The sequence below is a fragment of the Thunnus thynnus genome, chromosome 16 (genome assembly GCF_963924715.1).
Source record: "Thunnus thynnus chromosome 16, fThuThy2.1, whole genome shotgun sequence".
Classification (NCBI taxonomy): Eukaryota; Metazoa; Chordata; class Actinopteri; order Scombriformes; family Scombridae; genus Thunnus; species Thunnus thynnus.
In genome coordinates, this window is record NC_089532.1 from 27,259,191 (window position 1) to 27,278,169 (window position 18,979).

The following is an 18,979-nucleotide window of genomic DNA, read 5'->3' on the forward strand; positions in this document are numbered from 1 at the left end:
CTCCTCATCAGCCAAACACAGACAGACGCCACCTCCTCCTCTCTCCCTTTCTTCTCTCTGTTTTTGAATATGTGTTTTCTGTTTATTATTAGCTGACTCGGTGCTTCATCATCCTGTGAAAATTCATATCTGCCGAACATAAGGGGGAGAAACAGTGGGGAATCAATCTTTTGTGCTTGGGCAGATAAACACAAGACACAATCAGAGGGAGAAAGAAAGACGGAGGGAGAAGGAGAAGAGAGGAGAAGAGGGCCTCATCCCCTCATCCCAGCCGTGATGGATAGCAGGAGTAAAAGTGTCGGGACGGTATTATGTAAATTAAGGAGGCATCCTAGCATGGCCTTGATGATTATGGGGAGATGTGAATGATGTTTGCGGGTCCCCAGGCGCTCCGCCAGGCCCTTGTTATTCTTCTTCCTTCCAACCACCCCTGGGGCGAATTCAGTGTGACCCCCCTGGACGCCTTACCCTCCTCCCCTCCCTGCTGCCACCCATACCCATCCACTCTTCCCCACAGGAGTGCACTCCACCCAAAAAAAGAGACAGCAAAAAAACAACTCACAACAAGACATCTGTTTCATTTACTTAACAAATTATCTGTCAGGAAATGTGCCCCCAGTGCCTCTAATAGGCAGCCGGAATGTGGACAGGGACGACGGCGACAGGGGTGGACGCTGAGTGAAGGAGAAACAGAGGAGGAGGTTGGGTTGAGGGCATCTCTCGTCCCTGTCTTCCTCTTCCCTCTCCTCTTCTCTTCACTGCAGCTTCCCCAAGGTGGATGTACAAGTGACAAAGCAGTAAAGTGATAAATTGTGACACTTTTATATCAATAAATGTGTGTTTTTCTTCTCTCTGTCACTGATTTGAATTGCACAGTAGTGATCCAACCTGTAGCCAATTCAAAGCTTTTCCATTTGTAGTTCTACAAACATATCCAGTGTCTGGAAGATGTTTCCTGGGGAAAAAAAGTCATCTGTTGAACACAAAGTGATGTGTTTCACATGTGGGATGTTTGGAATAAAGCTGCAATTGTTGCGTAACTCCAACATGACAGGAAGTCTCAAAGGCAGTGGCCTTTGGCACCAGGGTTGAGCCTGGTCATCAATTCTGTTTGGACAAAATCTCCAGGAGCTGCTAAAGTGTGGTGGCTGTCCGGTACAGTGGCATCAGGAATGAATATCTCTTTCTGCTGGGCCATGGGTGAGAGTCAAGTCTGAGGCCATAGTACTCTGCCAGAAAACTGTGGATTGCGTCCTTTTGGTTAGAAGTGAGTTAATGCATGGATCTATTAAGAAAAACTGGATATAGTGCTCCAACATGGTGCCCCATTCCTCCCTCAGCTGCCCACTGGGTGCATATGCCGAAAAAGTCTCCACGAGAGTATGGAGCATGTGCACTACAGTCCCTCTCCAGCCGAGCTGGTTTAGAGCATGTGTATTAGAGACTTCCTCTGACCGAGCTAGTTGACCTCCTGTTTGCTCCTTGTACAAGGAAACTGTTCTGTATCAGTTGGCAAGACATGAATACATATCACAATACAAGTTGGGCTGTCACGAAAACAGTCTGTTTTTTTTTTTTTTTCTTTTTGCTTGCTTACATTATTGAACAAAATTCTGACAAAATGGTAATTTCTGGGTGTATGGGAAAAGCCTTTTTTGGCCAGTGTGTGTCATTGATACTGCACTACGCCAAAATTGCCTCACAGCCCAGAACTGTTCCTGGGAGTTTAGACTCAATGCCCCAAGAGAAGGAGTTTAAGTATTTTGGGGTCTTGCTGACAAGACAGGGTAAGATGGAACGTAGGTTCGACAGGCAGATTACTGCAGTTGTGCAGGACTGTTGTTGTGAGTAGGAGTGCTAAGCCTGAAGACAAAGCTGTTGATTTACAAGCCGATCTTCTTGGTGGTCTTGAGCTTTGGGTAATGCCCGAAAGAATTAGATAATTGATACAAGCGGCCAAAATAAGTTTCCTTGGCAGGGTGTCTGGCCTCACATTTAGAGATCAAATGGAACAATTCAGTTCAGTTCAGTTCAGTTCAATTCAATTCAAATTTTATTTGTATAGCACCATCTCATACAAAAGCAGTTTGAAGTGCTTTACATAAAAACAAGATAAAACAGCAAAAATGTGCTTATAAACAGAAACATCCATGCATACATACACATATATACAGACTGCTGTGGGACGGCTGTGGTCAGAAGGCAGAGTGGGTCGTCTGCTAATCGGAAGATTGGTGCTTCGAATCCTGGCTCCTCCAGTGGCTGTGCCATTGGTATGTGAGCGTGTGTGAATGCATTAGATTCCCCTCCTGATGAGCAGGTTGGAAGCTTGCATGCTAGCCATCAGTGTATAAATGTGTGTGTGAATGGGTGAATGTTGGCATGCAGTGTAAAGCGCCTTGAGTGGTCGTAAGACTTGAAAGGCGCTTTATAAGTGCACTCCATTTTACCATTTACATACATACACACATACAAACATACACAATGTAAAAATACAGTTCTGTTCATTTAAGAAAATACTTGACTTAGAAGGAAGGTTTTCAGTTTGGTTTTAAAAGAACGCAGCATTGGAGAAAGTAAAAGATAAGCAGGCAAACTGTTCCATTCTTTAAGTGCATTAATGCTGAATGCCATCTCATCAGACTTTGAAAATGCTCTAGGCACATGGAGGAGATTTCCACCTTGTGAATAGAGAGATCTGGTTGTATTGTAAATGGACAGCATGTCTGAAATATACTGTGGACCCAGACCACCAAACGCTTTGCAAACCAAGAGAAAAATTTTGTCTTGTATTCTGAAAACGACAGGTAGCCAGTGAAGGTTCCTGAGGACTGGAGTTACGTGGTCTGTTTTTGTAGTAATTTTTTTTTTTTTTTAGTAATTTTTCTTAAACCTCATGTGGCTGAGTTCTGGATGAGTTGTAGTCTATCGATTGTTTTGTTTGGAGGACCAATAAACAGAGAACTGCAATAGTCCAGCATGCTCATGACAAATGCACACATGAGTTTCTTTAAGTCAGACTGGGAAAGAAAGCCTCTGATTTTGGAAATGTTTCTGAGCTGGAAAAATGCAACCTTCATGATGCTGGTGATATGATCCCTATAATTGAGTTCACCATCCATGGTTATTCCTAGGTTTTTAATCTGCTCACTTGTTTTTAGTGAGCTGGACTCCAGGCACTCACAGACCTGGGCTTTAGCACCCACAACCACGATCTGTTTTCTCCCTGTTGAGCTGAAGGAAGTTTGCAGGCATCCAGTGGTTAATTTCTTCCAAGCAACTGACTAGGGAGTTTATGGGTTGGATAGTGAGATGAGAGGCTGCATGTTATCAGCATAATTATGGTAGCTAAAGTTCTGTTTGCTGATAATGTAGCCAAGGGGAAAAGAAGAGGACCCAGGATGAAGCCCTGCGGGACCCCACACACTAATTCTTGTTTGTTGGAGTGGAAGTCTTGAAGTGTGACAATGAAATTTTGATTATGCAGGTAGGATTCAAACCACTGGAGAACTATGCCAGACAGACCCACCAAGTTTCTTAGCCTTTCTAGCAGGGTCCCATGATCCACCGTGTTGAATGCAGAGCTTAGGTATAGGAGTATTAGGACTGAGGTTTTTTTTAAAAGAGCAGTTTCTGTGCTATGAGACATGCAGAAGCCAGACTGGAATTCATCGTAAATATTATTATCTGTAAGATAGCAGTTCAGTTGCTAATATACAACCTTTTTGATAATCTTACTCAGGAAGGTGAGGTTGGAGATTGGCCCATAGTTGCTAAGTGCATTTGGGTCTAGGTTGTTCTTTTTTAGAAGTGGTCTAATAGCTGCAGTTTTCATGCAATGGGGAAAGATACCAGTCTCAGGAGAACAGTTTACTATTGACTAAATGTCATCTGTTAAAAATCAAAAATAAATTTAAAAAAAGGGTGCTGGGAGTGGATCGAGGGGGCTGGAGGACTTCAGCCAATTTATAGCATCAGTGAGATGCCGGAGACCGTCAACACGCAATGGTGGAGGTATGGTGCCATGCCATTGGCCTGATGGCGCTTTATTCCGAAACTTCCCAATTGACTGAAAGCCCATGGTCCAATGGCCTGTTATCCCGAAAAAAACAAAAGCCCACTGCTCCGTAGGCCCATTGCTCCGAAAATACAGAGACCCTTGACATGCAAGGGATCATTTTAATCCAAATCTTGATCTTTCCCTAACCCTAACCAAGTGTTTTTTTGCCTAAACCTAACCAGACCTTATCCACAGCATTGTCACATCAAAAACATAATTATTTTTTATCAAGCATTTCAAAATACACTAAGATATTACAGGCAAAAGATGACAGAGAAAGCCTAATCGGAGCACCTACCCATAAATAATGGCAATGTGTCATTATTGGTTATCTGAAATTGATAATGTTTATTACCTGACAAAACTGACTTTTTCTATATTACTGAGGTCTTCTGCTAAATTCGGCATCATGTTTCACTCAGTAGAACTCTGATTGAATAAATCAGCAGTTATAAAAATGTGTACACTGTATCATTAAGGCAAGTGAGCATTACCTGGGAAACATCAAATTTATTCACTTTACATGGAGCTAAAATTAATACTGAATTATGTTAAATGTTTGCTGAATGAGTTAGTGTCTGATTATGAGCAGTAAGAAGTCATAAGTTATCTTTTAGAAGGAATAGATGTTTACTGGTAAGCTTGGCTCCGTTAAATTTAACAAGATGTTAACAGAGGTTTTCCTCTAACAATAGGAAACAGTTGAAGTCAGTCATTTAAAATGTGAATTAACTCATCAAACAGACTGCACAATTCACTCAATTCTTCTGATAAATTTGGCCTTATGTTTCACAAAGCAGAACTCTAATTTAATGAAATCACATTTTATAAAAATTGTGTGGACATGCTGACCGGTGTTTTGGAATGTCAAACAGACTGCAAACTTCACTGAAGAGCTGTTAAAGTTAAATATCAGCAGAAATCAAAAGTCTTTCTTTAGGAGTTATATAAAGTTATACATTGTGGTTTACATTATGATTTATACATTATCTGTCAAATTGAGCAATATGTTAGTGGAGTCTGTAAAGAATTAAGGCCAGCAGTCACTCAATTCCAACTCCAGAGTGTGTATTTTCAGAACAATGGGACTTCAGAGCAGTGGGCTTTTGTTTTCTGGATAACAGGCTGTTGGACTATAGGCCTTCGGTCCAATGGGGCATTTTCTCAAACTATTGGGGTTTTGGAATAATGGGCCTTCAGACCAATGGGCAATCCCCGGAGGTATGTCACAGTTAGCAGTGAAGTTACTAATTGGGATATTGCACCTGATGTTAAGAATTTTGTCATTGAAAAATGATGCAAATTCATTGCATTTGGCAGTTGAGAAAGTATGAGAGGAAACAACGGGAGGGGCTAATGAGTTTATCAATGCTTGAGAAAAATTGTTTTGGATCATTTTTGTGGGCGTCAATAAGAGTTCTTTTCTGGCATGTTTCAAGCTTCTGTTGTAGTTCCTGAAGGTGTTTTTGAAAACGTCCCTGTCAAAGTGTAGTTTTGATTTTCTCCACCTCCTCTCAGCTTTTTGGCAGTCTCTTTTGAGCTCTTTTATGATCTCAGCATTTCTCAATGGGGCTCTACATTTGCTAGAGATTTTTTAGATCTTAGTGGTGTAGCATTATTGCTGCTGTTTAACAGAGGAGAATTAAAGCAATCGGCTTTATCACAACTGCTGCTCTCAGATGAAGATGTGAAGATCTCATGTGAAATGACATGTCTACTGGTGATAGCTCGACCAACAGCTAAGAGTACACCTAAGCAAACACAGTAATGGTCTGACAGTGCAACATCACTGACAGTGCTTACTCTGATATCAGTATAAATGGAAATGTCAAGGTCAAGTATGTGTCCGTGCTGATGAGTTGGCTCCATAACATGTTGGGTCAAGTCAAATGAGTGCAATAGCTCATTAAAACAGACTCTGGTGGACGGTGCGGAATTATCAATGTGAATGTTGATATCACCAGAAATAATTACTTTGGTTTAATCAATACAGATATTTGATAGCAGATCTGCAAAGTCACAATTCAGAGTTGTGTTTAGGTGGTTGGTACATTATCAGAAGCAGGACTGACATGTCACACTGTAGATTGACAGAAAGAAATTCAAAAATGGCTGCTACTCCCCCACCTTTTGCCCTGCCTTGCAGCGTGCAGAAAGTTATAATTGGGGGGTGATGCACCGTGTGAAAAAATTATTTGCACTAGCTATGTTTCAGTAATAAAAAGGGTATCAGGGTCATTATCCCCAGTCAGTTTGCTGACCATAAATGACTTATTTGTCAGGAGAGACATTCAATAAGGCAAAATTAAGAGCATGTGAGGTAGTCCCTGGGGTGTGAGGTAGTATGATTGAGCATGATGGGGATGAGGTTATCGAAAAAAGCTTAAGAAATACATCTGTTTATGTTAACTGACCTTTCAGAAATCATAACAGGAATAGCAGGTGCGAGTGCCGATAAGGACCAACATGGAAGTTTGTTTTTTTTTTTTTTTTTCAGTGAGTGGGATCAAATGTACTGGTATACCTGTCCACTGGTAGTTTGTTGTCTTGATGATGTAATTTACTGTCGGATGAGGGGATGTGACCCTTGTGCACTGAGGTGCAGACCGTCTTTACAAGAAGTTTGCCACAATTCCAGAAGAGATTTAAGCTGTCTATATAGCCCACAATGTACTTGGCACAGATTCAGGACAACCAAGTGTGAATACTCGGCAGCCTACTGAAGCACTCGATGCCACGACAAGACACAGGAGTGGGATCAGAAATGAAAACCTGACCAGCGTTGGATGTATGAATTACATTAAAAAGATTAACAAAGTCAGCCTTCAGCAGTTCAGATTGCCGACATGAGATATAATTTGTTCCAGCATGAATGATGAGTCGTTTCACAGTAGGGTGCCTTTTAAGGATAGATGGCACCTTTTGTGCTATATCCAGAACACTGGCACCTGGATAACAGTACATTTTAACCAAACTGGAACTGACATGTCTGACAATGAAGTCAGATAATAAGCCAATAACCAGGATTTGTGGATTGACTGTGAATGACGCTGCAGGGCCTACCCAGCTATTTGGAGGCAGAGAAAAGTGCAGATTACCTGGCTGTTGGTGACCGAGGGATGTAGAGGGAGCCAACCTGTCTGTGGCAGAACTGGTTCGCTGCCTTGTCGAAGTGAAGTGAGAGGAGGGGTTGTCACGAGAACCACCACAGCCACAACTAGAGGACAGTGGCAGCAGAGGAGATGTGTGATGCAGTTTTGACATAAGATCTCACACTACTACTGCTGGATCTATCAGTAGCAGATGCCACTGGGCAGTGAGCAGGATCAGGAGACACTCCAGTGGGGACACAGTCTGGATCTGGGCAGGTTTTGCCAGCATCACCTGGGTGGTCCAGGGCTTTGTCTGGCAGCGCTGTGAAGCAATTTGTCAGGTGAAGTGGTAGGGGACAAACAACCAGTTGTCTTCACAAAGTTTCTGTGGATTATATTTTTCACAGTAAGCTCCTGTCGTCGTCTTTGTGTCCATACAAAATGTCAAACTTTGATGGAGACTACTCTTCAAGACCAGAGTGGAAGTGTTGCTTATTGAAGGGACCCTCTTATGGTAGATTGGGCATCTTATTAGGATGCTTCCTGGAGCCTCTTTGTGGATGTCCAAAGGAGGGATTTTGTATTAACTTTGGAGGATACCCACTTGATTTTGCTAGGTCAGACTTTAGAATGGATTTTTGCATGGAGCAAGGACTGTGGATGTAGCTCCCCTTTTTTTGAATCATGAAAAGGCAAGTGAGAATTGTATTAGACTTGAGATCCAACTCAAAGAAAAACACAGCACACGCTGCCACTGAGATGGAGGGATATCCATGTGTCATGTAACATGTGGGTGTGTTTACGTGTCAAGGCTCTCAAGTTTGTGACATTTTGATGAAGGTAGAGGACAAAAAACTGACATGTGAGAGTGGTAGCTGTGCCACGAGTGGCTCTGAATACCAAGAAGAAACAATGCATCACAATACAGGCTTCTAAAACAGTCGTAGTGAGCTTCAGAGGCCACAGGAATATGTAAATGCACACATGCATGAATCCACGTGGCAAGCTTTTGTCCTCCTGCTTCATATGTTACCTGCTCTTAGTGCATGCTTTATGAATCATCTGGGGAGGAATATACAGGAGAGCTTTTTTGCATTTTTTTGGCAGTCTATCTCAGTCCTCAAAGTTTCCTTTACGATAACGAAAAACCATTAGCTGCTGTCAAACAGCCAAGAAGAGAGATTATTTTTTTTATTGAAATAAGATTAAAATGATAAGTTTGACTGAGGGTTCCACCTGATAAAATATTTCAGCTCATAAGCGCGGTGTGGGCACAGGGATTAGAAGAGGAAAGGGAGAGGGGAAGGGGGAGCGAGCAGGAGAAAGTAACGCAGAGGAGAGAGAGACAGAGAGAGGGAGAAATTCATAATGTATAATAAAACAAAAGGTGTCATGGGAAATAACAGTGATATTAAAATTAGAGTAAGGTGGGATCTATATGAAAAATGCAGATTTGAAAATGTAAATGATGATGAGGGAGAGGAGGACAGATGTGGAATTATGATAGTGGTGTGGAAGTAAAGAGAGCTCTTCAGGGCCTCAGAGGGATGCTCTGTGTCTGGGAGGGACTTTATGGACAGGTTCAAGTAAGAAAAATGATCAGAGAAGACAAAGGAAGAGAGGTGATGGGGTCAGAACATGGGACACATTTTAGGGACTTTAGATAGGTAGGGAGCCTTTAAAAAAAGACATGCAAGAAATTATGATGTTTGGAAGTAATACTACATTAATAATGATTAAAACAATACTGCAAAAATAGTGTTATACATTCATTTCATTGCATTACTACCACTTACACATGAGGTACATAGGAAGAATATAGGAAGTAAGCAATATTCCTCTAGCATTCCTCTGTGTTTAGGTCAGCATTTATAAAAGTGTGATATTATGTTCACTATTCCCTCAATATCTGAGATACATGATTGAAGTCAGTGGTGGAAGTACTCAGATCATTTACTGAAGTGAGAGTGGCAATACTACAGTGTAAAAATACTCAACATTGTAATTTCTGCAAAGTAACTATTAAGCATTGCTGTCAAACAAATGAAGTGGAGAAAAAAGTGTTCTATTTTTCTCGTAAAGGTGTTAAGTAGCATACATTGTGATAACTCTCATAAAGTACCAGTCAATTGTTTTTAGGTATAATACCTGTGTAACTGTACTTAGTCACTTAACAACACTGAGTGAATTTTACAATCACCCCCAACACCCCTAGAAATGTTTGACTCCAAAATTTTGTAAAATGCTTTAATGTTGTTTTTTTTTTTTAATTATTATAATGCATTGTATTTTTTATACTATATTTACAAATGGAACTGTTTACTCATATTTTCTGTAAAATCTGTCTCCCTATATGATGGTCATTCTGCTGTTTCAAATAAATAAGAAATTACTAGTTAATTATTCAAAGAGTGTTTTTTAATGTGTTTTAAAACATGTCCAGAGGGGATCCCTGACACTCATGTTGAAAAGGTTTGGGGAAACAGTTTGTGAGAACAGAATTTATAGCATAAGAAAGCTGTAAAGAAAAATATATTGTATCAACTGTAATATTTCATGCATCTCTGGAGTTGTTTTATTTGCTTAATGCTGTGATTTACTTTTGTATTTGAGCTTGGCATGACAAACTTTTTTTCCCTTTGTTCTTACTCAAAAATTGCAAAAAATAAAAAAATAAAAAAGATCCCTTAGAAATACAACTGAGATGACTATGCTGGTCTAATTTACATTGTGAAGTGGATATTTCTGATCCTTGCTTGCAGATTTTCTGTCCTTCTGTCCTCATCTTCACATCTGACCTATGAAATGTTTTTACCAGGTTGAAAAGTTCTTCCTCTGCTAAAACAGTTAAGAGCACAATGAAAAAGAGAATCAGTCCACAGCTGTATCACTTTCAGACATGGAAACAGCCTGATGTTTGAAGATATGTCTCTCTGTGAAGAGAGGGACATTACCACAGAAAGGAAAATAACAATTTTAAGGATGATGTCTGGCAAGTCTTAAATACTGTGAAGAAAAGAAAAACAAACACTGTGTTCTTACATGTTTTATAGGCAAAAGGAACATGCAAACTGTTAATTAAGACTCCCTCCAAGGTTTCATGGCTTGTGGTGTATGATGTGTTTAATGCACAGACTGTCCAGCTTTAATGGAAAACACTGATGACAGTTCTGTTTGTAGTATATACTATTGTGGATGTGATAAAGCTTTGAGCTGCTTCCTTTTGTCAGTAGCAGCTCTAATCAGGAAGGTCCTAATGAGAAATATGTTTCTGAGAATTCTCTTTGATATAATGTACATATATGGACAACATGTACTACATAATTTCTACAAAGCAAAGAAGAGACAATTGAGAGACAAAGAGAAATTGGGCCTCATGCAAGAACATTTTCGTATTCTTCTCCTAAACCTCTCACTTTTTTCTGTTAGGTTTACTTAGCTTTCAAAGTCAGATTCAACAAACTCTTTTAATTGCACAAACTTGTCATGAATCGCTTGTTTCAGCCCGATGAATGTCACCTGTTCATGAGAAGGTGAGTGAGATTTTATCATTAGCATACTCAACGCCCCTAAAATTGCTAATAATAATCTTATGCTTCGTTTGTGTGCAAGTTTCAGCCACAAAAATGTTATCTAAGTGAAAAGAAGAATTTTACACCACAGAGCCTCAATTCCTGGTGCCAGAAATCAACAAGCAATTTATTATTCCAAGTTAACAGTCGTATTAGAAGAGCTGAAACAGTGAGAACATACCGTATTAACACGGCTGCCGATGGCATGTCATCTATACTGTAACAGAAATAAAGAGGAAATGATTTGACATGAAGTTAAAAAACAACAAATATTTTTGTCTTTTTACTTGTGATACACAACCCAACTGTCAACATTTTTGAAATAATTGAGTAACAGTTTAAAAGAATAACAATTGACTCCTGATGACTGCTTCTCAAATTCTGATTATTGCAGCATCATGACTTGACAGAATGTGACACTGATACACAATAGCAAGACTAAAAGTCTACAGCTATGCTAACAGCTCTGTGAGGCTGTACATACAGAGATGCTTTGCTAACATCAGCCTGCTAACATGCTCACAATGACAATGCTAACAGGTTCATGTTAAGCAAGTATGTTGTTTACCATGTTCAACATCTTTGTGTAGCATTGTAGCATGCTAACATTTGCTACTTTCCCCATCAGCTGATGGGAATATCATTAGTTTTGCAGGTATCTGGTTATAAAGCAAAGTACTGGACAAATAAAAATGTTGACATGATGATGGTGCTAAGTGAAAAGTTAATTACTTACTAAAATTAATTTCCAACCAACCAACTCCCCAACAGACATTGCTTTCCATAGCGCCATACTGCTAGCATAGCTAAAAATGTATTACAGTGGAAACCGCTTTAGTAATCACGTCTGTCCGGGTCAAATTGATCACTATAAGCGGATGATTATTTTAACCCATTTTTTCTTTCTCTTAATTTCTCATGCATATTACCATTTAATTGACATTATTATATATATAACATGTATATAAAGTAATGAAACGGGCAGCTTCACTACTTACTGAATTTTATTGACTGTTTCAAAATAGCTGTTTAAAAACTTATTGTTTCACGGCTGCATTTCGTTGGCTTGTTTGTCATAAGCTTCAAGGAGACTACATTTTTTCATTGAGAGACAATGACTTTTTCCTTTTCTTTCTCCCGTCATGATTTCAATGCGCACACAGCCTCCCAGCCCGAAGCAGATGGGTTGTGCACTGTGCGTTTAGGCTGTGGGGGTGGGGGCCGCAGCAAGAAAGCTGAACCGGAATCAACTTTTGGAGAAACGCAACCTGTAATGCTGTACAACCCTGCCATGAGGGAAGACAAAAACATAACTAGGAAGACGGGAGGACATTTCTCTTTGTTTGATAACGTTAAAAGTAAAGTTAGGCTTTGCTAACGGATTCCCGACTCATTTAAAAAAATGAGAGAGAGAGAGAGAAGCAGTGGTCGAGCAAGCTACAGAGTAGATGAGGAGAGTGAGCATTGGTAGCGAGAAAGTGAGAGAGAAATAAACACCCACACCCTGCACCTCCACACAACCCTGCGGAGGTGTGCTGCAATACCTGATAATGGTGCAGCAGCTGCTAATTACACATCATACATGTACTATGGGAGTAAGGTAAAAAAGAAAATAGAATTACTGTAGTTCAAATGTTTTTTTTTCCATATGTTTTTATGTATGAAAAGACCCAAAATGAACACTGTAAGCAGACTACTTGATTAGTATAAGCGAATTATTCAAACAGCATTTATATAGAAATGAAATGATTCTTGATCACTGTAACCATGATCACTATAAGCGGTTTCCACTGTACTGAAAGAGCAGAACAGACACTAGGGAGCAAAAGATGCTCTGAATGAAATCGATGATTTGTTTGTGAAAGGCTGGAGGTATATTCAGTGTTTGATGCAAACTTTGCTCTCCAACAAGAACTGCATATTCTCTTTCTGCCTTGCTACGTAAGGGACACTCTACTTCCTGTATCAGCACTGAACACAGTAGCATCAGATATAAATTGTTTGTTGCAATGTCAACATAAACTCCAAGGGATGATTTTTTTTCATTATCTGTGTAGTCCACTTATCCCTAGTCTAATCAGGGAAGGGCCCTGAGTTCTTTAAATCAACTAACTTAATGTATAATAAATAATACTTAAATGTTTTTCTTTTGTTTATATACACTCTTGTATTTGTCTTGGGTCACATTATTCACTGTTAATGAACTGTAACACACTTATTAGGCTCTGTTTTACTTAACCCTTGTATCAAATCTATGCACTGTACTCTACTTAATTAGACTACTGCAATGAAATAGGTGTATCACTCCTTTAAACAAAACTGTCACTGATATCCACTGTTAAATACCTCTAGTGAAAAAAATAACCAAACATTACACTGGATTCAGTGTAAGAAATAATGAACTTCTCTTTTTTTACTTTTAAAAATTCCCCATATAAACAATGAAATAATATTTAGTCTCTTTCAATAACTGAGTTATGGCGATAACTCTCTTCAACTGTAAACAATACACTCAAAGTGAAATTTAGATTTCCTCTGGGCTAAATTAAAAAAAAAAAGTCAAAATTTATGGGGCCACATTCACCAAGCACACACACACAAGCCAGCAGGTATTTAAATAAAAAAAAATAAAACCCCGTTGCAGGCCTGATTCGACGCTTGTGAATGGAGAGGCCCAAAACTATTTGGCCGCTTCACTCAAAGAGCAACTAAATAAAATGAGGTACCTTGGTCATGAAGTCTGACTCCAATCAGCAGTTTATACCATCCTCGGTCTCTGGGAAGGAACAGGATACACGCTGAAGCCAAAGATGGCGGGTCCGGCCCACGTAGTGAAAAGTCTCTCTGAACGTTGACTTAGTAGCTCATAGCACTGTCCAATAAATCCTCAGGGTTTTCATGTCGAAAACGATGAACTAAGACCTTTAGCATAAACTGGGTTAGCTACACAGTGGCTATGAGTCCATTCACTGTGCTAATGAATGCTAACAACACACGTTCAGCTAATGAGCTAATAAACAAACAAACGTGAACAACAAACTTCGAGTAGAAGTATCTTCAGCTGCTCGCAGAAAATATGCAGCATGAGTATCTTGGCCAAGACTATCGGGTAGATAATGTCAGACACCAGCTACACATTTGTTTGTAAACACTGCGCATACATCGCGATTCAGTCCGACAAGTTACATGACTTTTACTCACACTCTACTTCCTCTCTCTCTTTCTTTACATACACCTGTGTGATCCAACCCACTTCAACCAATGAATGACCAGTATAAAACTTACTCTGGAATACTACTTCCTTTTACGACCATGAACTCTTCAAAATAAAATGAAATACTTATAACTATATCTCTGCATATTTTTAAACTTATTTATTCCACTGAACCTTTTAATCTTTTAGGAAATAGCTGTTTTAACCATATTTATGATGTATCTTTTAACCTTAATTATTTAACTTAACATAAACTTTATTACAATATATGGTATTTTTAACTTGGCTACATATGCTTTATGTAACCTTGTGTGTGCTACATGCATTGTCAGTGAGAGTTAAAGACAGAGGGACAGACATACTGCACATGTACATTCATACGCACAAAGTCAGTAAACGATGTGTTAAGGCAAAAACTTTGAGTACATGGCCCATTTCCTCAGTATTGATTGACATGCATCATTTTGCACTCAGCATGTTTCAATATGAATATGTCATCACTTACACTGCTGTAAATCACATTGTCCAGACCTCAGCTCACCACTGTTTGGTGACCCCTCCTTTACTCCCTCCTCAGGAGGAGTACAGAGATCCCCCTCTTTAGTGAAGAGGGGAGGAAGAGTAAAAGGAGCCCCCCTTTGATATGAGCCTCCCTGAGGGGCTCTCCTGCTACTAAAGAATTTTACAAGTTCAAGTTCCAGCCACTAGCCCCTGAAAGCTGACCTGGTCTGCCACATGTCCTCTGTTGCCAGCCAGCCAAGGACAAGAGGAGGCAGGCCGGGCTCCAGCAGCCAGCCAGCATATGAAGGAGAGACATTTGAAAGAGGCTGCTGACATTGGAAGTGACACAACATAAGTAGAAATACATTTAATGTGTAAGTTTAAAAACCGCCAAAATGCATATTGTGTGCATGTGCTTGAACATATTTATTTTTGCAAAGCTGGTAACCACAGCCCATATGTATCAAGCATCACAGAAATCCTCTAGAGAATTGCATTTAAAGGACCAGTGTGTAGGATTTAGTGGCATCTAGCGGTGAGGTTGCAGATTGCAACAAACTGTATACCCCTCCCCTTCCAAGCGTGTACAGTCGCTGCGAAACTCGCAAAAAACACGAAAGGCCCTCTAGAGCCAGTATTTGTTTTATCCATTCTGCTACTGTAGAAACATGGTGGTGCAACATGGCAGGCTCTTTGGAAGAAGACCCGCTCCCTATGTAGATATAAAGGGCTCATTCTAAGGTAATGAGAACACAATAATTCTTATTTTCAGGTGATTATACACTAATTGAAACATATTGGAATATTATATTCCATTTCTGCCAATATTTCTGTCAATAGATCCCCCTAAATCTTACACGGTGGTCTTTTAAAGTTAAAGTTGGGCTAAAATCTCTCCTACCTCAGAGTAGGACTTGAGAGTTATTGATAAGGCTTACTACACTTACTTTCAGCCAGGAGATGGATTACTCATAGATAGTGTGACATTCTCTCTGTGAATGTATGGTGAAATTATGTGTACAGACAAATAATATAGATAATTAAACTATCTAGTTATATATGCAAACATGTGATGCCAAAATTAAAATAGCTTAAATGTCATACTGATATTTACCAGTCAGGTACTTGCATAGTAGACTGTAAGTACACCCTGGCAAGCCACTCACATGGCTTAATAAGTAAACATACAATTCAAATCAACCGTATCACCAGACATGAACACAAATATTGGACAATTCTGCAACACCCTGGATTACATTCAGTGTCAACGTTTTTCAATTAAGTTGTTTTAAAATTCCTACTGCGATATCTTTGCATGGCAAAAAACACATGTTTAAGGTTTGGGAAGATCATACTAAATGTTCTATGGGTAGGTTTTGGTTAGGGTTAGGCAACTAAAACACAAAGATTTTAGTGATAAAAATCATCCAATATGAATGTAATTCTTTGAATCATGGGCTGCTAAAAAATGGTACATCATTTGATTAAGCCATATGACATATTCTAGTCAGCACACAGATAGTTTTACAATGCCAATAGTAGCATATCTCGGATATATTTTGCAAGATATTGCAAATATGCAGCAATGGTGGTGCAAAACCTTTTCGGCTTGTGAAGCACCTCTAAATGGAGAACATTAAATCATACATTTAATTTCAGCCAGTGTTGGCCAATACATCATAACAATATGAACAAGTCTCTAAAATATCATAGCCCAGCCACTGATCATTTAAAATAATTAATGAATCCATTCACATATTTGCATGAATGCAACTTGTGGAGATGAATGAATCTGTGCATTATCTGAAGCATCAAAGTTTGATTTATTACTACTGAAGGTGTTAGTTGTGATCCCTGTTGCAAATGTGTTGCTCTGAGGATTTTTGGCTCGTCGGGACTGATTTCCTCTGAGATGCTTCATAAATGCGGGCCTTGCTATCTTCCAGAAACTCTGTGAGAAACTTTTTCTCACTTTGAAAGGAAACCCACCAAAATGTCTGTGGAAGTTCCTTTGAGTTATCAGGACAAACACATTGACGCTCCTGTCTCCGTTCAGGAGCTGACACCTACTATACCTCACATACAGACAACCTGCCTTTTCAAATGAAAATTCCACCAACATGAAGAGGAAAATCTGCCAATTATGACTTTTCACAGCTCCATTACTGCCCTTCAAATGCTTAATGAACCTTGTTAACCTCAATTCAGCAAAACCAGCAGACAAAACGGACAGTCACCCAGCTCTGCGATGCCACTTAGTCAACAGCGATGCTTCAGCCATTAGCTGCCAGCAGCAGCCAGTCTGGGCTCTTTTATCGCCGAGGGACTCTACACAAGTGCTCTTAACTGCACTCCTTCTTCTGGATAAAAAGGGAATCAATTTTTTGCCCATTAGCACTGGCATTAAGAGCTATTATTTGCCTAAATGGCGATAACTATCCACTCCCACGTCACCCGTCATTACCGTTATTATTCTGAGTCAAACTTGAAAGGACACAGGGACGTTTGACAGGCGCTGCAGCCACCGTTTGTTTGGCTGCTCCTCGGGAAGGAAAATGGAGAGAGTGGAGAGAAGAGGAGGGGATGCTTAGCTGTTTAGCTTTGGTGTGGTAATGGAGAGGGAAGGAAGGTGTTTGTGTGGGCAGAACAGACACAGAGAGAACAGAGTTAGTGATAAGCACTCTCTTGACCTGAAGATGATAGATTTTTTTCCTCTTTTGCCCACCAGGAAACTTCAGTTTGACAGTGCTCAACGATGATGCATTGTTCCTTATAGCAGGAAACAGGGACGTAGCAGTGAGAAATTTGGAATTATTGAGTTCGATATGCAATTTCATTTGACTAAGCCACAGACAATGTCAAGGCAGGGTGTGGTAGACCGACGATAGATGCCCTAACGATCCCTAAATCCTCCCAGGACCTCAAAAACACTTGAAAGAATAAATGACCCGTCTTGTTTTACCGCCTCCCCAATATGTGCAGATATTGCTGAATGGGCAGGGAGCTGCGGTGAGGAGCGGCTAGGATGGCACAGGGGCTGGCCTCACCTGTAATGGCATATCTCAGCCTCTCCTTATCGATCAGCTCTGCCCCTGAACACTCGTCTGGGCTCCGGGCCGTGGGCCGGGGACAGGGGGAGGGGGGCGGTGGCCGTGGATCTCGTTGCCACGGTGCCCTTGGTGAAGGCTGGTGTCCAGTGACAAGCAGCAGAGTGGAGTGAGTGAGGGAGTGGAGGGGAGCTGCTGTGATGGAAGTACAGTTCACACAGGATATCATCAGTGGACCAGCAAACACACACACACACACAAGTTTTATACTTGTGAAGCATGCCTGATGTGCAATGTTCATTCTCTGCATGTCTCAACGTTAAGATAATTCTTACTTTTATCTTAAGGGATCTAAAAAAAAATAAAAAAGGATGGGCAAAACAGAAGCAGCAGAGGTTGTAACATTATGACTTTTAGTTCCTAGTTTGGTCAAACTCTAAAAATGCTGGATCCTAAAATTCCCATAATGCAACTCAAAAGCGTCTTTTTGTCAGACCTCCTTGTCCAGTGAACGGTCTTTCAAGCTCTACGTAGCCAGTTTGTAATGCAAACTTTTATTATAAATTTGTGTTTTCCAAGCCTGAGCTGAGGTGACCCTGAAGACATCACAATAACATCAGGATTATTCTCTCAGTCCTCCATAGCCACAGCGTTATACATTATACAACTGTTTTCACAAATTGAGCAACATAAACTGATATGCGTGTGTAAAATTGCTGGAGTGCCCCTTTAATATTAACATCAACTCAAACCCAATCTGAACTGAATTATCTGAAATTTTTGAGAAAATGAAACAAACAAAAAAAAACTGATGGTTATCACAGTTATAAAAATAAAATCAAAATTCTGAGATTAAAATGGGACTTCTGTGATTTAAGGCTGAATTCTTGGAATTTTGAAATATAAATCCTGAGCATCACTGTTCTGACTGCTATGATTTTCATGACTTCTGATTTGAATGTCAGAATAATTACTTTAATGTCAGAATCCCTCAAGTCAAAACTCTTAGAATAAAGGAGTAAAAAGGAAGAGCTCATTTTGCAGAACTATTTTCTTCCACATTGCACAAATGCCAAAGTTTCCAAAGATACCAAATATGTCAGGTTGAACATTGGAGATTTGCATACAATTATGCATAAAACATTTAGAACATTTCTATTTAATGTAATGGTGGATTTGAATGTTCCTCCCAATATAAGTATCATATTTCTACAATGAAGTGCTGCAACAAGATCATTTTTAATCTACTTAATGGTACATTTAAGAGGAAAATCAAAGAGGTTACAGCCAAGGTGTCTTCACTCCAATGCTGTAAACAAGAGTAGGAGTGCAAGAACTACACACACACACACACACATGCACCCTTGAGGATTGAGTGAAGTATCTTTTCAGAATATTGGGATATCTTTACATGAACACATGCATACAAATGCACAGTGTGTCTGTTCCCTGCAGTAGCACAGTGTAAATCCTCAGTGTCTGTCTGTACTCCC

General features: G+C 39.9%; 1 long non-coding RNA gene across 2 annotated transcripts; it reads right to left on the minus strand.

Annotated features, from left to right (window-relative positions):
- Window positions 1-6,571: 6,571 nt before the first annotated feature.
- Window positions 6,572-13,933, minus strand: LOC137199910 (uncharacterized). 2 transcript variants are annotated; one of them, XR_010931873.1, is made up of 3 exons: window positions 13,451-13,933; window positions 10,906-10,941; window positions 6,572-9,990 (listed from the first exon to the last, which is right to left on the minus strand). It is a non-coding gene; the product is annotated as an uncharacterized lncRNA (long non-coding RNA). The 2 variants fall into 2 exon arrangements; XR_010931872.1 differs by having other exon boundaries at window positions 6,572-10,085.
- Between the last annotated feature and the right edge of the window lie 5,046 nt (window positions 13,934-18,979).